We start from the raw sequence: 21,383 nt of genomic DNA, 5'->3' as shown, positions 1-21,383 counted from the left end.
CTATTTCCAGGCTTGAATAGTTGTTCCACAAAAAAGAGTCTGCACTCTGAGAGAATGAGCATTACACCTTTTACTTAGTCCTCTCACCTAAGGTGACCAGAACACTTCGCACAGTGCTCTGTAGGTTAATTTCCTAATGGATATTACCATACGGAAGTAGTGTCATGATCCTCTACTTTCCCATCTGTGCGTAAAACTGAGCAGTGCTTATCAAATCCTGGATTTGTGCTGCTTTGCTGAGACAGTGAGACAGCCATTCAGAGATTTATCCCAAAAATTTGCCCGTGTGCTGAATGCATGGCAGATGCAAATGGAGGTTTGGCCTAATAGATGAAAGCAAGCACCACATTGGGCAGGGCAGGCAGGAAGCTGATTTTATTAGGGAAATTTACAAGCAGAAAGTGTGTAAGAAGAGGCACACAGTTCTCCACGTTGTGGGCAACCCATGGAGAGGTATGTGGGGGCTGAGACATACTGTCGGCTATGCTCCAAGAGGGGTTCCCCTGCCCCCCCCCAAACTCCAGCATTTCATATAAGACAAACAAGCAAGCAAATAAAGAAATGATAATCTTGAGTTGTCATGCCAGCCATTCCTGAGGGTTGCATGCCTGTGCTTATATCACCTGGAGGCCTTGAGGAGCAACAGACTATGTGCAGCCACCCAGGCAGAGAGAGGAAGTGTAGCCACCGGTTCCTTCTATAGCTTTGGCTGGCTTTGCCTGACCACGTATCTGGGATCATCCCCAGGGCAATGATCTCACCACGGAAGACTTAAGCCTTGATGTTTTATGTGACATGAAATAATTTAATCTTTCTGTTCTTCCACCATAAAATGAGAAGATTATATGAGCTGAAAGCCCACCATGGCATCCCAGCCTAGATTAACTGTGTGCCCCACCAGTGCGTTCTGTCACCCTTTCTGACACTCCTATCATGGAAACGTGCATACCTGTGTATTTGTCTGATTCGTCTTTCAAGAACACAAGACTTCCTTTGGGTTGCTCTAATTTTTTCACCAAGGCATCCCCAGCATCTAACACGAGCCAGTTATAGAGAATCAATTAATATTTACTTACCAAAAATAAATTTTAATAAATAAATATTTAAGATATTAAATAAGTAATTTTAAAATGTATTTTAAAATAATACATTTTAAAATAAAAAAATTTAAATTTATTAAATAACAAATTATTTAATGAACAAATTATTAAATAAATTTATTTAATTTTATTAAATAATTTAATAAACAAATTTTAATAAATTATTTATTTATTAAAAATGTATAAGTAAATGGAGGGATCCCTTTCGGCTCTTATATTCATACTTCAATCACACTGGCAAAACAGGCTCCTGGTAGCTACAGGCAGCAGCATCTAAGCCAATTTAAGAAAAGACCCTTTGGTAACTGTGTCCCTTAATCCTACTTACCTGACTGTGCTTTCCCTTGCTCTTCAAAGTTCTCCCCACCTGAAGGCTTATCTAGTCCCAGGGTCAAGACTAAACTGGCTGTAGCACAAGTCTACCCACTTTGCATCCTAAATCTTTACAGCTTCTGGTCACACCCAGGGCCCACAACCCAGTGAAGGCCACTGAGATCCCACGTGGTCTGTTGGGTTATCATTTTTCTGCTTCCTTATGCCCATTTGTAGGATCAAACTTCTACTGAGGTACATTATCTCTTCTTGCTCCTGCTGGTCTTTTCCTGTTTTCAACCCTGCCCAGTACCCTAAGACCGGCCTTCTTGATGTGACAGCTGTCCACTTGCACAGTTATCCCTCTCCCCCATGTCCATGTCCTCTCACCTGAGCTTCCTCCACACCCACCTGTCAGAACACTGTTAACTTCTCTTAGAAACTTCTAAGGTGGGCTGTTGCCTAACTCATCCCTGAGCTTGGGATGTGCCTTTAAGACATTGAAAGCCCTGAGATGCTGGCCCAGCTTTTCTGCCTCTCTGTCCCTGCCAGACACTCATCAGGTTGGCTGCCCTGTGTTAATGTAAACAGCCATCATGCCCACACTCAGGATAAGCCCCCTGGGCTTCCCTGGACTGCCCAAAATCAAGCATGGTTTTGGGAATCTACCAATAGCTTTCATTTCCCTCCTGGTTTGTTTAATTCGATTTTAAATATAATATTATAGTAGAAACTGAATGGATATTGTTTTGTTTGTCACAATGAATATATCAATTTATATGTTCACGTTTGAGATTTATTTCAAGACTTGGCTTAAAAGCTATTGTGTAGTCAAATAGTTTCTTAAATGATTCAAGTTTCACAAAATTTTGAATTTGATTAGTTTTCTGGACTGAAAACTTCTACAATGAGTGGAAAGTTTTCATAAATGTGACAGCCACTTTACTTTCAAGAAGTGATTTTCTGGCCTGTTTTTAATTCTGCAGTGACACCAGCTCCTTTTCAATAAATTAGTTGCTAGATGTAATAGAAACAAATGTGCCATTATTTGTATAGTGAAGGAAAATATTTTGTAGTTCTGTACTTTGCCATGTTTCTTTCTGAGTAATCTTTTTCCTTCCCCTAAAGCATTTTGGACACTAAAGCTTAGCCATGGAGGTAATTTATCACAGATGGGGTGACCAACCATTCCAGTCTGCCCAGAACAGAAGGGTTTCCCAGGAGACAGGACTTCATGTTCTAAAACCAGGACAGTCCCAGGGAAACCAGGGTAGTTGGTCATCCTAAGTCTACGGGGCCTAGGAGGGGAGGTACGATAGGAACAACAGGCATCTGCTTGAAGAAAAGGAGACAAAGGCAGCCCCTAGAAGGAAAATAGGAAAAGTAGAAATTCTATCAGCAAGAAGAGGAAGCGATTTAAAAGTGAGAATGAGGATTAATACTATTCCAACGTCTCTCGTGATCTAGTATCCCCAACCCTAGAGTCTCTACTCTAAGACCTGGATTGAGGGAGTAGTTAAGAACATAGAAGCCCCAGAGAGTTGGGGGCAATAAAGTAGAACTTGTGCCCTACCTCCCATTTGGTTCCTTGGGAGGAGAGCACCTTTCAAGTTAACTCTGGGCCAAGGTGGGGCAGCTGCATCAGAACAGAAATGGCAGTGTGGTGGGCACAGGTGAGGCCTGGAGATGGTATCCCACGTCGAGGCAGTTAGTGGAGGGCCCACGTAAGGGACTGGAGAGAGAACCTGTGTAAAACTTGGAAGCTCGATACTAAAAAAATCCAGATGGGCTTACATCAGCAGTTGGGGTGGGGCAGAGAAGGTTGTCTGTAGCCATGCAGAGAGTATAGAGCTCAAGTAAAAATAGTCACAGTCACCCAGACACCAGAGATAAACCAGGTATCAGCAGGAGCCAGCAGAGAAGAACAGAACTTGTACCAAGGGGCTGTCTCCCTCCTTACAGGCTGTCAGGCTTCTCTACACACACAATGCCAAATTGCAAAGGAGACTGGAAGATGAGGGGAGACTTTCTGGAGAAGAGAAATAGCCCCAATAAGGAAACTGGCTATTAAACTGACTTGAAATTGACTGGAGACCGTGTTCCCTTCAGGGATACGTTCTTTGGGGTTTAATTTTCCCAGCAGCAACAAACAGGATTCTGATGACCTTTCCCCGCCACTCCCAATTATAATAAAGGACACTACTTTTGTTGCATATCTCAGTTGCAATATAAAAAAAAAAATAAACCCTGCCACATTGTCATGGTTTTCAATTCTACCTTTACTATTTATTGTTCTCTGAATTAGTTCCAAATATAGCCTTCAAATCAAGAAGTGATTTCTATTTCACAACTGTGAGTTACTGAGATTGGAAAGATCATGACATAAAAATAGTAACAACAAAGACCATAAATATCAGAGTCATCATGAAATTGGAAGTCTTCCCCCTTTCAAAAGGAATCTTGGCATCTGTCTTGTAACTAGCATGCCTAACTCATAGCCATGTTATCGTTACCATTCTTCCTTGGCTAAGACAAGATTTTTCCTACAGCATATTTTCTTGCTTTCCTTTTTGCTCTACATCTTTGTCTCACGTATTTACAATGTAGTATTTTAAAGACACCATAATTTTGGAAATATCAAGCATTTACATAAATTTTAAAGGAAAAAGATTTTCAATAGCTGGACCATTCCATTGCTCAAATCTTGTAACATGGGAACTTACCAACTTGGCTTATACTTAGGCCAAAATGTACTATTGCCTTGGCAGGAAAACAGAATTTGCTTTTGACTAAGAATGGATTAAAGTCTTCTTTCTAGAAAGTATGCTCACAATGGCACTCTGTTCAGAGACAGGTCTGTGCAGGTGTGACTTGGCAGGATTTGGGAGGCATAATAATAGGAGACATTGTTGTAATTGGTGTCATTTTACTAAGAGTGTAGAGGATAAATTTCTAATCTACTCAAGCGATTAAGATTGAATAAAACACAGAAAGCATCTTTCTCAAGAGGCATGGTTTCTATGAAAAATAGTGACCTTTTGAGGCTCATAAGTTATCCCAGTGTTAATTTCCTCCATCCTGCTGTCTCAGCTTAGCCATACCCTAGGGCTTGCATTCCTTCTCAACTAGACCTAATTTTATGCTCTGACAATTTCCCCAGAAATTTGCTTCCAACGTAGTCAGGGTTGTACACCGTAATTTCAAGTCTTGATGCCTAAATATTTTCCTTGACAAAGCATTAGATTTGACTCTAGCACAGCCTTCTTCCTTTTGCAGTGTTTACCCCTGGGAAAGTGTGTTGTCAAGCAACCTTGGTGAAAGCATCATAGACTCTACAGTGTGTCTCCACAAAGATCAAAGTGCCTGAGGAAACTATGATGGCATTACAGATAGCCAGTCACTCTGACTTCAGTGTAGAGGTTGGCACACTACAGCCCATGGGCTAAATCCAGCCTGCTGCCTGTTTTTGTAAATAAAGCTTTATTGGAGCACAGTCACTAATTTTGTTTTCAAATGAGAGTATTTTTGTAATATATATGGGTGCTTTCACACTACGATGGCCATGCTGAGTAGTTGCAACAATGACTGTATGACTAGCAATGCCTAAAATGCTTACTATCTGGTCTTTTAGAGAAAAAGTTTGACAACCCCCATCTAGAATCTGACTGGTGGACCTTTCCCCTTGAAATTACTAATCAACCAAGGACCGTCTTCCCACTGAAATTGTTATGACTTCAAATCCTTCCCAGTGTAGACAGACACCAATATTCACTCCAAGTTGCCATCCTCAACCTAGAATTTTAAAACTCTAGAGTCATATGGGGCAACAGAAAGGAAAGCCCATTCCTCACAAGCTAGGTAATCTAAAGATTAAACACAACTTGTTCTCTCACTATCCATTTTTCCATCTATGAAGTTAGGTATACTGTCTACCAGGTCTGGTATTCTAAACAAGATCACTGGGCTGGGAGAAACCAGAATGGAGCATTTTGTTCTTCCTTCTATCTTAATCCATTCAGGCTGCTATAACATAATACCACAGACTGAGAAATGTATGAAGAACAGAAACTTATTTCTCACAGTTCTGGAGGCTGGGAAGTTCAAGATCAAGGCACCAGCAGATTCAGCAATTGGTGAGGGTTGGCTTCCCACTTTATAGATGGCTGTATCTTCACTTGGGAGAAGGGCAAGGAGCCTCTCTCAGGACCGTTTTATAAGGGCACTAAACCCATTCATGAGGGCTCCACCTCCACAACCTAATAACCTCTCAAAAGCCCTACCTCCTAATACTATCACATTGGAGATTAGGTTTCAATGTATGAATCTGGGGGGAACACAAACATTTGGTCTGTGGCACCTTCTGTCTTCAAGTTTTCCTACAACTTAGTAACCATACCACCAATAAGTGAACCAAACCATTTCAAAAATTTGCTAAGAAATTTTGTAATCATTAGGAAAAGGTTACCTTCCATAGCAACCTTAGACTAATGAATCTCTATATTTGTTTTTTTATTTTCTTTTTTTTTACTTTGAACCAATTTCATCACTCTCTGTCACTGTAGAAAGGTCATCATGCTCAGTAGTTTCCCTCTTAATCAATTACCTTGCCATAAAGCTTTTTTGTTTTTTAAGAATCAGGCTTGTGAGAAAATTTTCATACTGGTGCTTCCTAGCCAAGGGAAGACAACATAATTGCATTTTTCCTTAACCACCCCCTTTTCTCTGAGCATATGCCCAGAAAAACTACAGGGGAAGAATAATTTATACTCAAGTCTTAAAATGAGGATTCTTCAGCAGCTACTTTACTCTTCTCTAACTAAATGAGAAAGCACTTAACAAAAGCACTTTAAAGTGTCGTAGAATACCCATGATACAAAAAAGAATTATTTATCCTCCACTTAAGTACCACATAATGAGATATTATTAATAAATGAAAATTGATCCACTTTGCGAATGACAAAGCTCAAATCTCTTTCCTACCAATGATGAGGTCTCTTTCTCAATGCCAGCCCACAAAGGAAAAGCGATTTCACTTTAGATAGCTCCAGTAGTGTAAATCAAAGGTTTTATGGCTTTGCTGCTGGGCTCTCTAGTGATGTATTTTGCTGGTATCAAATTATAAGCATATGAATCAGTAAGCAATGAAGGTTATTAAAGGTCCCCACATTCCCAGCACACCTGAACAGTAAAATAATCACTGAGGAATAGATATTGCTTCATTAAACTTATTTTCCCAAAAATAATGTTAGCAATAGTTCAATTAGCAAGAGTTACTCTTATTTCTTCATATTCTTTGTATCTGTATTCTGTAATCTGCACTTTCAAACCTCAAGCTAAAGAATGCAAGCCTTACTTCTGCAGTAAATAGGACCAGAAAATGGCTAATTCTCTGAGACTTTGAGATTCCAAAACTTTAAGGTGTTTAAAAGTAAATCGGTATGGAAATTGAGATTTGGTTTTAAGCTCCAAAATACCTCTTACATGCGGTCACTGAATTGCCACTTTTTCATAGTTGAGTTCTCCACTTATTTTTTTTTTCATTTTCCTTATGACGAGAGGAACAGAAAAGACAGCAAATCCCTATACCCATGCGAAAGGCTCTTAAAGTATCTGTGAAGTTTATTTTTACATTTTAACAGATGACCCAAATACTAGAGATCCTATGCCTAAAATCCTGCCATAATGATAAGGCCATGCTGTCCTAAGGAAGGCAGAGAGTCATGCACCATTAATATGGGAAATCAAACAACAGGGATATGAAAGCTTGGATAACTCAAATCTAAGAGTAAACTTGATAGATTATTCAGTATGAAGGTTAAATGATTTGTTGAAGGTCACAGAAGAAGCTACAAAGCAGGGACTGCATCACAATTTTTTAGGCATTTCTGTCTCCACTTTCTGGCATTTCCCAAAGACTGTCAATCCTATCTATAGTGTCTGGTAACTAATGACCACAGAAATCACCAACACTGGCAGGTGAATTCTACACTACAGCAAATTACTGTTCTACATTTGACCAAAGAAAGTAAACTCTTCCAGGCCTCCCAAACCTCCCCAGATCACTGGATGGGAAAATAACCTAGTTATTCCCATGCTTTTGTTCTAGAATTGTATTGTAATATACAAACTCCCTAAACCTCCAAAAATTGGGCTCTTATGTTTAACAAAGTTTGATTATTAAAATCTGAATTGTTTCATCCATTACCTGCTATCAGTTTCCCACAGATTCCGTTTTTTACATTTTTAATCATTTTTGCTCTCTTATGAACAGAGATGCCTATTGATGAAGATCCAGTCAAGTGGGTTGAGGAACAAATGCATTTTAAGGACAAATGACCTGAGGAAATAGAGAGTGAAATTTGAGGTAGAAAAGCAAACTGAAGCAGGCATTTAAAAACTCTCTCCAGCATCATCAAATTTTCCCTGTCTGTTGGATTATTCTTTTTGCCTGCTTATTTCTCTCCTCTTAATAACAAGCAAACAAAAATAGATCAAAATCCTTCCCCTGCCAGCCACAGCCACATTTCCTTGCAAAATTCTTCAAAAGAGTTTTCTGCATATGCCATTTCACTGTCTCTAAGCCCTCTTCTCCCCACTCTCTTCAACCTACTTTTAAAAATCTTTTTTGTTTGTTTGTTTCAGGGGTACATGTGCAGATTTGTTATATAGGTAAACTCATGTCATGGGGTTTGGTGTACAGAAAATTTTGTCACCTGGGTAATAAGCATAGTACCCAACACGTATATTTTCTGATCCTCTCCCTCCTCCCACCCTCCACCCTCAAGTAGGCCCCAGTGTCTGTTGTTCCCCTACACATATCCATGTGTTCTCTTTGTTTAGCTCCTACTTACAAGTGAGAACACGTGGTATTTGGTTTTCTGTTCCTGTGTTAGTGTGCTTAGGATAAGGGCCTTCGGCTCCACCCATGTTGCTGCAAAGAACATGATCTTGTTCTTTTTCATGGCTGCATAATATTCCATGGTGTATATCATACCACATTTTCTTTATCTGTTGACAGGCATTTAGATTGATTCCATGTCTTTGTTATTGTTAATAGTACTGCAATGAACATGCAAATGAAACCACTTTTCTGTACAAAGATCACCAGAACTCACCACCCTGCTAAATCCAATGGCCAATTCTCAGTCCCCTTTTTTTTTTTCTTTTTTTTTTAGCTACCCTATTATCAGTCCCTTTTATACTTGACTTCTCAGCAGCGTCTAATACAGTTGAGTTCTTCCTCCTAGTACACTTTCTGCTCTAGGCTACCAGATTCCCACATTCTCTTGGGTTTTGCCCTAATTCCTTGGCCTCTCAGCCTCTTTCTCTTCAGCTAGTTGCCCTTCCTCACCCTGATCTCCCTAACTGTGGTACACCCCAGGCACTTCAAAGCCTCTTTTCTATCTTTAATCACTCCCTAGGCCATCTCAACTAGACTCACAACTGTAAATGCAATCAGTAGGTGTCAGCTGTCAAACTTGGAACTCCAGCCCACACTTCAACTCCATATAAATTTCCCATAGATATCACAAGTTTAAAATATCCAAAACCAAACTTTTGTTCTTCCTCTAACTCTAAAAGCCTGCTCTGCATGCAGTCATCACCATTTCTGCCTGCTACATTCTTCAACTGTTGGGACCCAAACCCTGGGAGTCATGCTTGACTTCCATCTTTCTTGGGATGGGGTCTCACTCTATCACCAGGCCGGACTGCAGTGGTACCATTTCAGCTCACTGCAACCTCCACCTCACATGTTCAAGTGATTCTCCTGCTTCAGCCTCCCACGTAGCTGGGACTACAGGTGCGTGCCACCACGCCTGGCTAATTTTTCTATTTTTAGTAGAGACCGGGTTTCACCATGTTGGCCAGGATGGTCTCAATCTCTTGACCTCGTGATCCACCTGCCTTAGCCTCCCAAAGTGCTGGGATTACAGGCATGAGCCACCACGCCCATCCCCATCTTTCTCTTAAATTTTACATTCAGTCTATCAAGAAATGCAATCCCTTCCATGTTCACACATGGCCAGAGTTAATCATAGTTCTCACCTTTTTGACACAATAGCATCCTAACTGGTCTCTCTTCTTCCTTACTTGCTCCCTAGCAGTCTATCTCACCATAGGTGCCCACTGAAGCGAGAGCAAAAAGCTAATGTTATTCTGATGGTGTACAAAGTTCCAAGAGCCTGCCTTTCCCCTACCCTTGGCCTTCCCTCCACTCCTTGCCATTAACACTCAGAATTCCTGTCCTGTTACTTTTCCCCATGCTCACTTCACTCCAGCCACTCAGGTCTCTTTGCTGTCCCCCAAGTGCCCCAGGAATGCTCCTGCCCTGGGGCCTTTGCATTGGCTATGCCCTCTGTCTAGAGCTCTCTTTCCAGAGGTCAGCCTGACATGCTCCTTTCCCTTACTTAATTTCTGCTCAGATGTCACCATTCTATGGAGGTCTTTTCTGAAAATCACATTCAAGATTACAACCACCCCGTGTCAACAATTCAGTGTCCCTCATCCTGCTCTGTTCTTTTCCTTGACAATAGTTATCAATTCCCAACAATACTTATCAATTCCCAACTTTCCTTGACAATACTTATCAATTCCCAACATACCATTTAATTCACTTATTGATTACACTTATTGTTTACCATCGGCCTTCCTCCATTAGAATGCAAGCTCCATGAAGACAGGAATTTTTGTTGGTTTTGCTCATGCATGCATCACAAACACCCGGGAGAGACTTGGCATGCAATTAATGCTTAATAAATGTGTCGAAAAATGAATGAATGGCGAATCAGAAAAAAAAAAAAAGAGCTAGAAAGAGAACTTGCGAATAGCAGAAATCACATTACATAAAACAAAAGAAAAACAGCCTATTCTGATTTTTGACTATAGGTCTTGCCTTACAATGTTCTTCTTCTTTCTAGAACTTCTCTGTGATCTCATTGCACTTTCTCCTTCAAAATAACTAAACATTCACAGTATTCCCCTTGAGCATGGAGGTGACAACACACATCTTTACTCTTTGGGGCTAATGAATATCTCTGGAGGGCAGGGGTTTCCTCTATTCCAGGGGCTTTGAAAAAATAAGAGGTGGCACTCCAGCAAACTTGAACTCTTCCAGTAAGCAAATATGAAAACATTATTTTATCATTGCTAGGTCAGGATTTTTCTCCCTTAACAATAAAACTTAACTGGCTTTCATGGTGTTAGGTTTGTGTCAAAACTTCAAGTACTTGGAAGAAGTGAACTGATTACTCACATATAGAAAATGACAAATGGTAGCACAGAAAACTAGTTTCCTGGAATAATAACATAACTGGGTATATTAAAGGCCAGAGGCATGAATCAATTGACTAAGCCAAATAATTCTCTTAACCTAAGTCACCCTTTCTATTGTTAAAGATCAGATAGCTCAAGATGTGCAATTACAAACTGATGCTTTTTTAAACAAAGAAAACTGATCAATTTCTTCTTTTTTCTCTGTTGAACTGACAAGCATGACTCATTCAATTCAGATAAAGGCAAACATTAGGAAATTGACCCAAATAGTTTCTGAAGCAGCACTCTACTCTAAGAAAGGCAGCAAACCCACTTGAGACATTCAAAATTACATTGTACTTACCAGCCTGTCATACTAAGCATCGGATGAGAAAGATGAAGATGGCTAATAAAAAAGAATGAAAGGATGATGCCATACAACAGTGAAAAAAATCAACTTATTTAAGAAAAGAAAGTTAAAGTCTTAAAGTCTTACTTTCTCCTGAGTTCTAACTATTGGTTTAACTATCTCAAAAGATTACAATTTTTTCATATGTCTACATTTATACTTCTGTAAAATGTCTGTATAGGTCTTTTACCCAATTTTCTATCAGATCGTTTATCTTTTCTTACTGAAATATAGATAATATCTATATTTTATAAATATTAACAAATTGTTATGTATCAATTCTCTTCTTCCAATTTATTACTTATATTTTCATCTGCATTGCATACCTTTAAATGGACAGAGATTCTTTAACATGGTTAATTAACACAGTTATAGAAGAATTCTCCATGATCCCAGAGCAGGAAAAGGATTTTTTAAAGCAATATATAAAAAGAAAAAAAAAACATAAATGCTGTTCTTTTTATATATTGCTTTAAAAAGCCCTTTCCTGCTCTGGGATCATGGAGATATTCTCCTATATTTTCTTCTAAACATTTTAAGTATTTGTTTTTCACAGTTATGTCTTTGCTCTGTCTGGGACTGATCTTTGTATATGGCAGTATATAGGAATCCTCATTGCTTTTTTCCTATGGTTAAGTCTCCCAGCAGCATTTATTGAATAGCTCTGCCATACATCAGGTTTTCAAACACACTTGGTTTTGTTTCTGGACTTTTATTCTGCCCCATCTATCTGTTCTATATCCTACGCCAATACCACACCATTTTCATCAGTGTAGCTGTATACTAATTCTTGCTCTCTGGTAGACCAGCTCACCACCTCCACCGCCACATGCTTCATCTTCTCAAGGAGCATCTTGACTATTCATCAATCTTTGCTCTTTCATACAAACTTTAAAGTCAGCTTGTCAAATTCCACAAAATTCCGATTAGGATTTTGACTTAGTTGCTTTGAATCTATAGGTCAATTAGGGGAAAACTGACATCTTTATGATACTGACTCTACCTATCCATGAACATAATATATTGATTGATTCAGGTCTTCCATAATTCTTCCAACAAAATTGCACATCTGTTGTTAGAATTGTTCCTGGCATTTTACATTCTTGTTGCTTTTGTAAATGATACCATCATTTTCATTGAATTTTCTAACTCTTAATACTCTACATAAAATGGGATTCCATTTTTAAAATATTGATCATGTATTTAGATGGGCTATTTCTCAGCCTTTCTTGTAGTTAGGTGCAGCCATATGTCTGAGTTCCGGAAAATGAATATGGATGGAAGTGAAAAAACCCACCTTCAGCCTATGTCATATAAACTCCCCATGTGATCTTTTATGCTTTCTTCCCCTGTCTACCAGCTAGTGTTTGATACTCAGCATGATCTTGGAAATTGTATATTGTGACCATCTGTTTTCCTTGGTCCCTAAATGGCCACAGTGCACAGAAGCCCTACATACCACCTACACAGTCTCTTACCAATTAGGAACACTTGTGTTAGGCTATTTATTTAAACAAGAAATAAACCTAGAATGTTTTAAGCCATTGAAATTTTAAAATTTGTAACAATTATGTGGTTCAGATGTATTCTCTTACTGACTGTCTGCTTATCTTAACATTTACAAAGACAGTATGTGAAAACCTCTCTAAGATTTTTTTTTATTTCTCCTTACATAGTGTAAATTTTTATTTTATATATTTCAAAACTATGTTAATAGGAACATTCAAGATTAGAAAGTTAAAACTTCCTGATTATTTCAAACTTTTATCAATGGTGATTCTCTTTGTCTCTAGAAATGCTTTATGCCTTAATATTTTACTTTGTCAGACATCAATAGAGTCATGCCAGCTTTGGCAGAGGGCTAGTATTTAAATGGTATTACCTTTTTCCATTTTCGACCTACAGTCTGTGTCTTTATGTTTTGGCTATGTTTTTCATAGATAGTATACAACCCAGCTTTAAATGTTTCTATCAAGCTTAAGAGTTTTTGTCTTTTAAGAGTTTCATTTATATTACTCATAATTACAAATAGCCCATCTTATTTTTTACTTTCTATTTGCCTTGTTTTCCACAACTCCTTCTTGCTTTCTTTTGGATAGACTGAGGGCTTTAATACCCTGTGTCCTTGTTTTATTTTTCCTCTACTTCTTTTGTAATTATTTCACCACATTTCTATTAGTTGCTCTGGAGATTTTAGTATCATTGATTAGATTTACAAAGTCCAAAGTTAATTAATATGAAACAAGACCAGAACCTTAGAACCTTTTTTACTGCACTCACCACCTTCTCAATTGTTGCCCAGGATTTTAGTTCTATTTTGTTTGTTTAACCCCATCAAGCCTAATTTTTCTAAGAGCTTATTCTAGTAATTATTATTTTGTGCAAGCTCTGCATAGATTTACTATCTTAATCACTCATGTGTTAGCATGGGCTCTTAAGTGAACATTTCAGAAACCAAAGATGAACAAAAAGTAAATTAAGAAAGGAAGTGAAAAAATACAAAAATGATGTAGTATCAGATTGGCTCCCATTTCACAAACGGCTTTAAGAAGTAACCATCCTGTGGAATAGTGCATGGAAAACGGGAAAAAGAGAAAATTTATATACTCAGCTGTTTTTGTTTTTTTGTTGTTTTTGTTTTTTGTTTATTTGAGATGGAGTTTCACTCTTGTCACCCAGGCTGGAGTGCAGTGGCACAATCTCGGCTCACTGCAACCGCCACCCCCCAGCTTCAAGCAATTCCTGTGCCTCAGCCTCCCGAGTAGCTGAGATTACAGGCGCCCGCCATCACGCCCGACTAATTTTCTGTATTTTTAATAGAGACGGTGTTGCGCCATGTTAGGCAGGCTAGTCTCAAACTTTTGACATCACATGATCCGCCTGGCTCGGCCTCCCAAAGTGCTGGGATTACAGGCGTGAGTCACCGCACCTGCCCATACTCAGCTGTTTTATGTCTCTTGTTTATAGTAGCTTAACTTTACCCTAATGGAAATTAATTCCCCCTGCACTTCCAAGTTTCTCATCTGGCCCTTTGAGTAACACCTCAGGATGCAGATTCCACACCCTGTCATGCAGAATTTTATCCAAGTCTGAAAGTGGTGGAAATAGCCAGAGACACCAGGCATACAGCTGGTTATTCTGGTGGCACAACGGCATCCGAGAAGGGTAAGTCATTAGCTGTCTCCAAGCAGTGGAACTACACAAGCCAGAAAGAAATACACATAGGATGTAGCAGCTGTGAAGGTATATCTAAGTTGTATTTATTTTCTAATCTACCTGGTCAAGTTTGATAGTATTGTTTCTCATATTATAATTCCATACAATCTTTTAATTTCATAAACATATTAAACACAGTTATTTTATGATTGTAATATCCACAATCATTGCATGCCTGTTTCTGTGGTCTTCTGTTTTGCTGATACAAGGATTTGTTCCCTATTTATTACCATAAATTTATGTTTCTTGGCACTCCTTCTGTGGAAATTCTTTGAAGTCTAGGCTGATGATAAATTTCTTCAAGCAGAATTTGTGTGTATTTCTTACAAGTGCATCAAACACCAATAACCTGGGACCACTTTAAACTACATTTTCAACTTCGAGCTTTTGGGATCGTACATATAGTGTGAATTCCAGCCTTATGCTCCCAGGGGGTTTTTCTTTTTCTAGCTTGCCTAGAGACAAAGCTAAGAAAGATGTATCTATACATACCCACTATCTCCCTAGATGAAGTGAGTTTTGTTTTTCTGTTTTGTCAACTAACACTGCCACTTCTGGAAACACTGTGCTATGGGCAAAGAAGGAGTCTCCAATCAGACTTCATACCCTGATCCTGACCTTTTTCTTTTGTTTTCCACAGATATGATTACTAAACACACATTCTAGACCACCCAGAATGAACAAATAACCTACAGCAAATGCAAGCTCCAGTGCTGGCTTAGCCATTTCAATTCATCTCTCTCCTGATTTCTTGCTTCAGATTAAATCTTTTACTTTCCTGACAGCATAGACGTGCAAAAATGTTTTTCCGTATATCCATCATAAATTTTTATCAGAAAAGGGTTCTATGGACATCTAATTTGCTGCCATATAAATGGCATTTTAACTGATATGCCAGCCAAGGTTCAAAATCTCAGGAAAAAATCTACAATTGACCTAGTTTGTGTGGCGTGCCCACTCCTTGTTCAGAAGAAAGTGAGGTCCCTTAGTTAACAATTATACCATATCCAATAAGGGGTAAATATTCAAAATAATATCAGCAGTTATTATGAGAAGAGGAAATAGAGCCTGTTCCATCAAAAGAAAAAAAAAGGAGGATGAAAGGCATTTCCTTGGCTGTAATAATATTTATTAGTACATAATAAAATGAGTGCATTTTTTGAGTCAGAGAGACCTGGTATAAAATCCTGGCTGTAAGACTATCTATGTAACTACATTCATTTTCTATTGCTACCATAACAAATTATCACACTTAGTAGCTTAAAGCAACACAGATTTATTATGTTGAAGTTCTGTAAGTCAGAAATGTAATTCATGTGTCTCTGAGCTAAATCCAAGGTGTCCACAGGGCTGCATTCATCTCTGGAAACCCTAGAGGACAAGCTGTTTCCTGGACTTTTTCAGCCTCTAGGGACAACCACATTCATTGGCTTATGGCCCTCTTCATCTGTTTTCAAAGCCAGTAATGTTGCATATTTCTGACCTCTTCCTCTCTTCACATCTCTCTATAACCACAGCTGGAAAAGTTTTTCACTTTTAAGGACTCATGTGATTAGATCGGGGCCACATGGATAAGCCAGGCTAATCTCTCCATTATAAGATCCTTAAGATTAATCACATCATCAAAATCCTTTTTTCCATGTAAGGTAACATATTCACAGGTTCTGGAAATTAAGATGTAGGCATCTTAGGAAAGACCTACAACAGTAACTTTAGCAGGGTTAAATAAATGTTTCCTAGTCTCAGTTTTCTCATCTGTAAAATGGAAGTAATTATACCAGTGCTCATAGTAGTGGGAATATCATGGGTGAATAGTAGTGGGCATTTCATAAATACTTATTAAATGAAAGAATAAATATGTACATTGTGTGCTTGTTGAGAGTATTAAATGAGATAATATTAGTAAAGTATCTAAATACAGTGCTTAGAACATAGACTCACTCAAAAATTGGCTGTTCCTGTTGTACATATGGCACCATTCTGGATGCTTTAAAGAAATAATAAAAGTGCATAGTCCATAAAGCTTTAGAATTTTAGAAAAATGATGTAAACATGAAAACTCACTGAAGACAGCTTGCAATACTAACAAGCAAAATATTATTTTTAAATCACCCAACTACATAAAAACACATATAGACCAATGGAACAGAAAAGAGAGCCAAGAAATAAATCCACACATTTATGGTCAACTGATCTTCAACAAGGATGTCAAGAACACACAATGGAGAAAGGATCGTTTCTTCAATATGAATGGTGTTGGAGAAACTGGACATTCACATGCCAAAGAATGAAAATGGATCTTTATCTTATACCGCACACAAAAGTCAACTCAAAATGTATAAAAGACTTAAGTGCAAGACCTGAAACTATAAAACTACTAGAAGAAAACATAGAAGAAAAGCTTCTTGACATGGTCTTGGCAAAGATTATTTTGGCCATGACACCAAAGCACAGGCAACAAAGCAAAAATAGACAAATGGGATTCCATCAAACTAAAAAGCCTCTGCACAGCAAAAAAATAAAAAATAAAATAAAAATAAATAAACAATTAACAGAGTTAAAGGCAACTTAATGGGAGAAAGTATTTGTAAACCATATATCTGACAAAAGTTAATACTCAAAATATATAAGGAATTCATACAACTCAATAGCAAAAAACAAAAAAAAAACTAATTTTAAAATGAGCAAAAGGTCTAACTAGACGTTTTTCTCAAGAAGACATACAAATAGCCATAGATACATGAAAAGCTGTATGGAGATTCTTCAAAAAATTAAAAATAGAACTACCATATGATCCAGCAATCCCACTTCTGGGTGTATAAGGATGCTTCAAAAAGTTCATGGAAAATGCATATTTTGAAAAAATTACACAAAGATTTCAAAATTATTTTGCACCAAAATAAACTTGTACTAATGCGTTATAACATATCTGAACAGAATCTCATTTGAGACACAAAGAAGGATAATACATCAGTTTGAAAACAGCCCCTATGACAGCAACATGATTTCTGCTAAAATCTAACCAGAGCAAACATCAAGTTGATAGTGAAGTTTTGGTGGAAGAATGGTAAAATCACTGTGGCTTTATGAAAAGTTTATGGGAACAATTCCCCAAAGAAATCAGCAGTTTACAAATGGGTACCTTGTTTTAAGAAGGGATTAATTGTTGTTGAAGTGAATTGTTGCTCTCAGCAAACCATCCACTTCAATTTTTGAGGAAAAAATTCATCCTGTTCATGCCTTAACTGAAGATGACTGATGATTAACAGTAGAAACAATAGCCAACACCAGAGACATCTCAACTGGTTCAGCTTACACAATTCTGACTGAAACATTTAAATTAAACAAACTTTCCACTTAATGAGTGTCAAAACCAACTGTTCTACCCAGATCAGCTGCAGACAAGAGCAGAGTTTCCAATGGAAATTTTAAACAAGTGGTGTCAACATTCTTAAACATTTATTTGAAAAATTGTAACGGTAAACGAACCATGGCTTTACTAGTACAATCTTGAAGGCAAAGTACAATCAGAACAATGCTACCAAGACGTAGATGTGGTCCAGTGAAAGTAAAAGGACCAGTCAAGAGCAAAGGTCATAGCAACAGTTTTTTGGGATGCTCAAGGCATTTTGCTGGTTGACTTTCCAGAGGGCCAAAGAATGGCAACACTTGCTTGTTATGAGTGTTTTGAGAAAGTTAGCCAAAGTTTTAGCAGTAAAACACCCAGAAAGCTTCACCAGAGTCCTTCTCCACCATGACAATGCTCCTGCTCATTCCTCTCATCAAATAAGGACAATTTCACAAGCATTTCTATGAGAAATATTAGGCAGCTACCTTACAGTCCTGATTTAGCCAAAGTCCTTCTGAATTCTTTTGCTTCCTAATCTTAAAGCAAATCTGTAAAAAGCACCTATTTTCTTTAGCTAATAATCTAAAAATCCACATTGACATGGTTAAATTCCTAGGACCCTCAGTTCTTTAGGGATGGACTAAAGAGCTGGCATCATCGCTTACAAAAATGTCTTGAACTTGATAGTGCTTATGTTGAGAAAAAAAGTTTACATTTTTATTTTTATCTTTTAGTTTCATTTTTCCATGAACTTTATGAAGTCCCCTCATATATCCAAAGGAAATTAAATCAGGATCTCAAAGAGATCTATACCCCATGTTCATTGAAGCATTATTCACAATAGCCAAAATATGGAAACAACCTAAATGCCAGTTGACAGATGAGTGGATAGAGAAAATGTGGTGTGCGTGTGTGTGTGTGTGTGTGTGTGTGTGTGTGTGTGTGTACACACAACATAATATTATTATGCTTTTAAAAAGAATGAAATCCCACCATTTGTGACAACATGAACCTGGAGGATGTTATGCTAAGTGAAATAATCCAGACACAGAAAGACACTTCAGGATCTCACTTATATATGGAATCTAAAATAGTCGAACTCATAGAAGCAGAGCGTAGAATGGTGGTTGTCAGGGACTGTGGAATGGGGAGATGTTGGTCAAAGGGCATGCAATTTCAGTTATGCAAGATAAACGAGTTTTGGTGATCTAATGTACAGCATGGTGACTACAGTTAATAATATCGTACTGTATGTTGAAATTTGCAAAGAGGGTAGATTTTAAGTGTTCTCAATACACACACACACACACAAAATGGTAACTATGTGAGGTGATAGATATCTTAACTTGATTGTGATAATCATTTCACCATGTGTACACATATCAAAACATCGAGTTGTACACCTTAAATATATACAATTCTTGTCAATTATACCTCGATAAAGCTAAAAAAATTTTAAAAAAATAAAACACCCAGTTATGTGTTGAACTCTAGTTTAAACTAAACTAATGCTATTCATGCATAAATATGTTAGCATATGGCCGGACACGGTGACTCTCACCTGTAATCCCAGCACTTTGGGAGGCCCAGATGGGTTGATCACTTGAGGTCAGGGGTTTGAGACCAGCCTGGCCAACATGGTGAAACCCTATCTCTACTAAAAATATAAAAATTAGCTGGGCATGCTGGTGGATGCCTATAATCCCAGCTACTTGAGAGGCTGAGGCAGGAGAATGGCTTGAATCCAGGAGGCGGAGGTTGCAGTGAGCCAAGATTGAACCAGGCCACTGCACTCCAGCTGGAACAACAGAGCAAGACTCAGTCTCAAAACAAAGAAAAAACAATGTTAGCATCGAATTTGCTTTGGCTTATCTCATACGGCAAAACTACTAACAACTGAGCATGTCTCTCAGGTTCACCATCTGCCTAATGTTAATGTTAATGATACAAAGTCCCTTGCTTGAGACTAAATACTCTTTTTTCCATTAGGTTAAGCAACTGCCACAGATGAAAGACAATTATCCTGGTAAGTTCCATTCTGACATCTCTCCAACCCTCTTGGCTACCGTATGCTTCTCTGAGCTTAAAAAACATCATGATATTAAACAGAATTATGTTCTCTATGACCAAATGAGAGCTTATTCCGAATGATCTCCCAGTGACTAGCTATCTTGCTAACTGTGGATTGATGCTATCCCTCAATCTACTCCAGAAAGCAAAATCATTTGTTCCTTGACATGAATTTCAATGCAGTTTTGTTGATCTCCATTCATGTGGTATGATTGTTATCACTTGCCAATTTACTTAATTCTAAACATTCAAATATTCAAAACATTTCAGAGCACTCTCTATGGACCAGAAACTCTCTTAAATACACCAGACAGGTTTTTGCTCTCAAAACAATGAAGTCTAATTGAGTATCCAGATATATTTTTTATCTATAATATAAATCAGAGTGTGAAAAAATCTTAAACAACATATACTTTAAGATTAGAGAGAAGGTGGTGATTCTTAGTTTGTTTTTTAAAATTCCCACCATAATCATTCTATATGCTACCCCGAGTTTGGATATTTCTAATCAAATAGCCTCGGAGTTTCAAGATGTATGAGTCAAACACAGGAGGAGATACGATATTTATAGTCTGTAAATAAATAAATGTATTGCTTAGCATAATTAATTATGCTAAGCAATTATTAAATTAAATAGAGCTATCTAGTAGAGCAAATGGCAAACCTATTTAATTTTAATTCTCTTTCCATTCATCTTAATTGTATAAGGTGTCATATATAGAAACATAGCTCTGTGATATTTCATCATCAGTTTCCTCATACATTTTCCCCATGGCCTCCTATAAGATGGTGACAATTCCAGAGAATCAGATGTATCCTGACATTCTGAATTTTTTTCAATCTAGGTAAGGAAACAACAGCCCACTCTATTGGTCATGATAGTCTGGTTTATGCTATTGTATTAACTCCAAAATCACATGCCCCAAAATCATAGAGGCTTACCTCGACACACCCTCATCATTTTCACTGAGGGGTGTAGGCTGATGAGGCCTCCTCCATCTGGAACATCGCCAGTCAGTGGAACGTGGATTAAGACACTTGGAAACTCCCAGTTTTGTTCCAACAGACTTCTGCCAGAAAAGACTCTCATCACTTCAGCTATCTTTCTATTGGCCACGTCGAATCACAGATCCATGTCTAACTTCAATGCCTGGAATGTGTCTGGAAGGCAGGCAGAATGATTGGTGAACATCCTTCATGACTATGGCCATTTTCCAGTTAGAATTAGCTTCCACATAGAGTTACGTACCCTCTCTCTGATGCTGTGTTTTTTACTCTTTCAACTATCTACATCCTTCAGAACCCTCATTTAAGATGCTCCTCTCCAAACACATTAAGACTTGACTTCCTAAGCTGCTAACCTCTAGAATGCTTCTGTACCTATTTAGACACCATAATTTATATATATAGCATAATATCTTATGCATAAATGCAGACTTGCTGTTCAGGTCAAATAAAATCCAAACAGTGTTGGCACTTAGTCATAAAGCTCCTATTATATTTAAGGAAAGCATTCATTGACAGTTTGACATATTATCATATTTTACTTCCTAACAGTATCAGCTAAGAATTCAGAGGAGGTAGAGAGCAAGGGCACAGCCCTATTGGAAACTGGAATTCAAGCTGAGCCAAAATGGACTTCCTGACTTCACAGTGTGAATCTGCAACACAGTCT

At 38.0% G+C, this 21,383-nt stretch overlaps 1 long non-coding RNA gene across 3 annotated transcripts in view; it reads right to left on the bottom strand.

Moving 5' to 3' along the window:
* LOC131382308 (uncharacterized) overlaps positions 1-21,383 on the bottom strand; it is a 207,170-nt gene that overhangs the window by 152,068 nt on the left and 33,719 nt on the right. For 2 of the 3 annotated variants that reach the window (XR_009211679.1, XR_009211677.1), the window contains exon 2: positions 20,651-20,869. This is a non-coding gene — a long non-coding RNA (uncharacterized LOC131382308). Of the gene's footprint in view, positions 1-7,622; positions 7,750-20,650; positions 20,870-21,383 lie in introns of those variants that run through there. The other variant, XR_009211678.1, reaches the window with a different exon arrangement.

Source organism: Hylobates moloch, unplaced genomic scaffold, assembly GCF_009828535.3.
Source record: "Hylobates moloch isolate HMO894 unplaced genomic scaffold, HMol_V3 SCAFFOLD_22, whole genome shotgun sequence".
NCBI classification, from domain to species: domain Eukaryota; kingdom Metazoa; phylum Chordata; class Mammalia; order Primates; family Hylobatidae; genus Hylobates; species Hylobates moloch.
The sequence above is the reverse complement of the archived record's forward strand: the minus strand, read 5'-3'. Positions and strand labels throughout refer to the sequence as shown.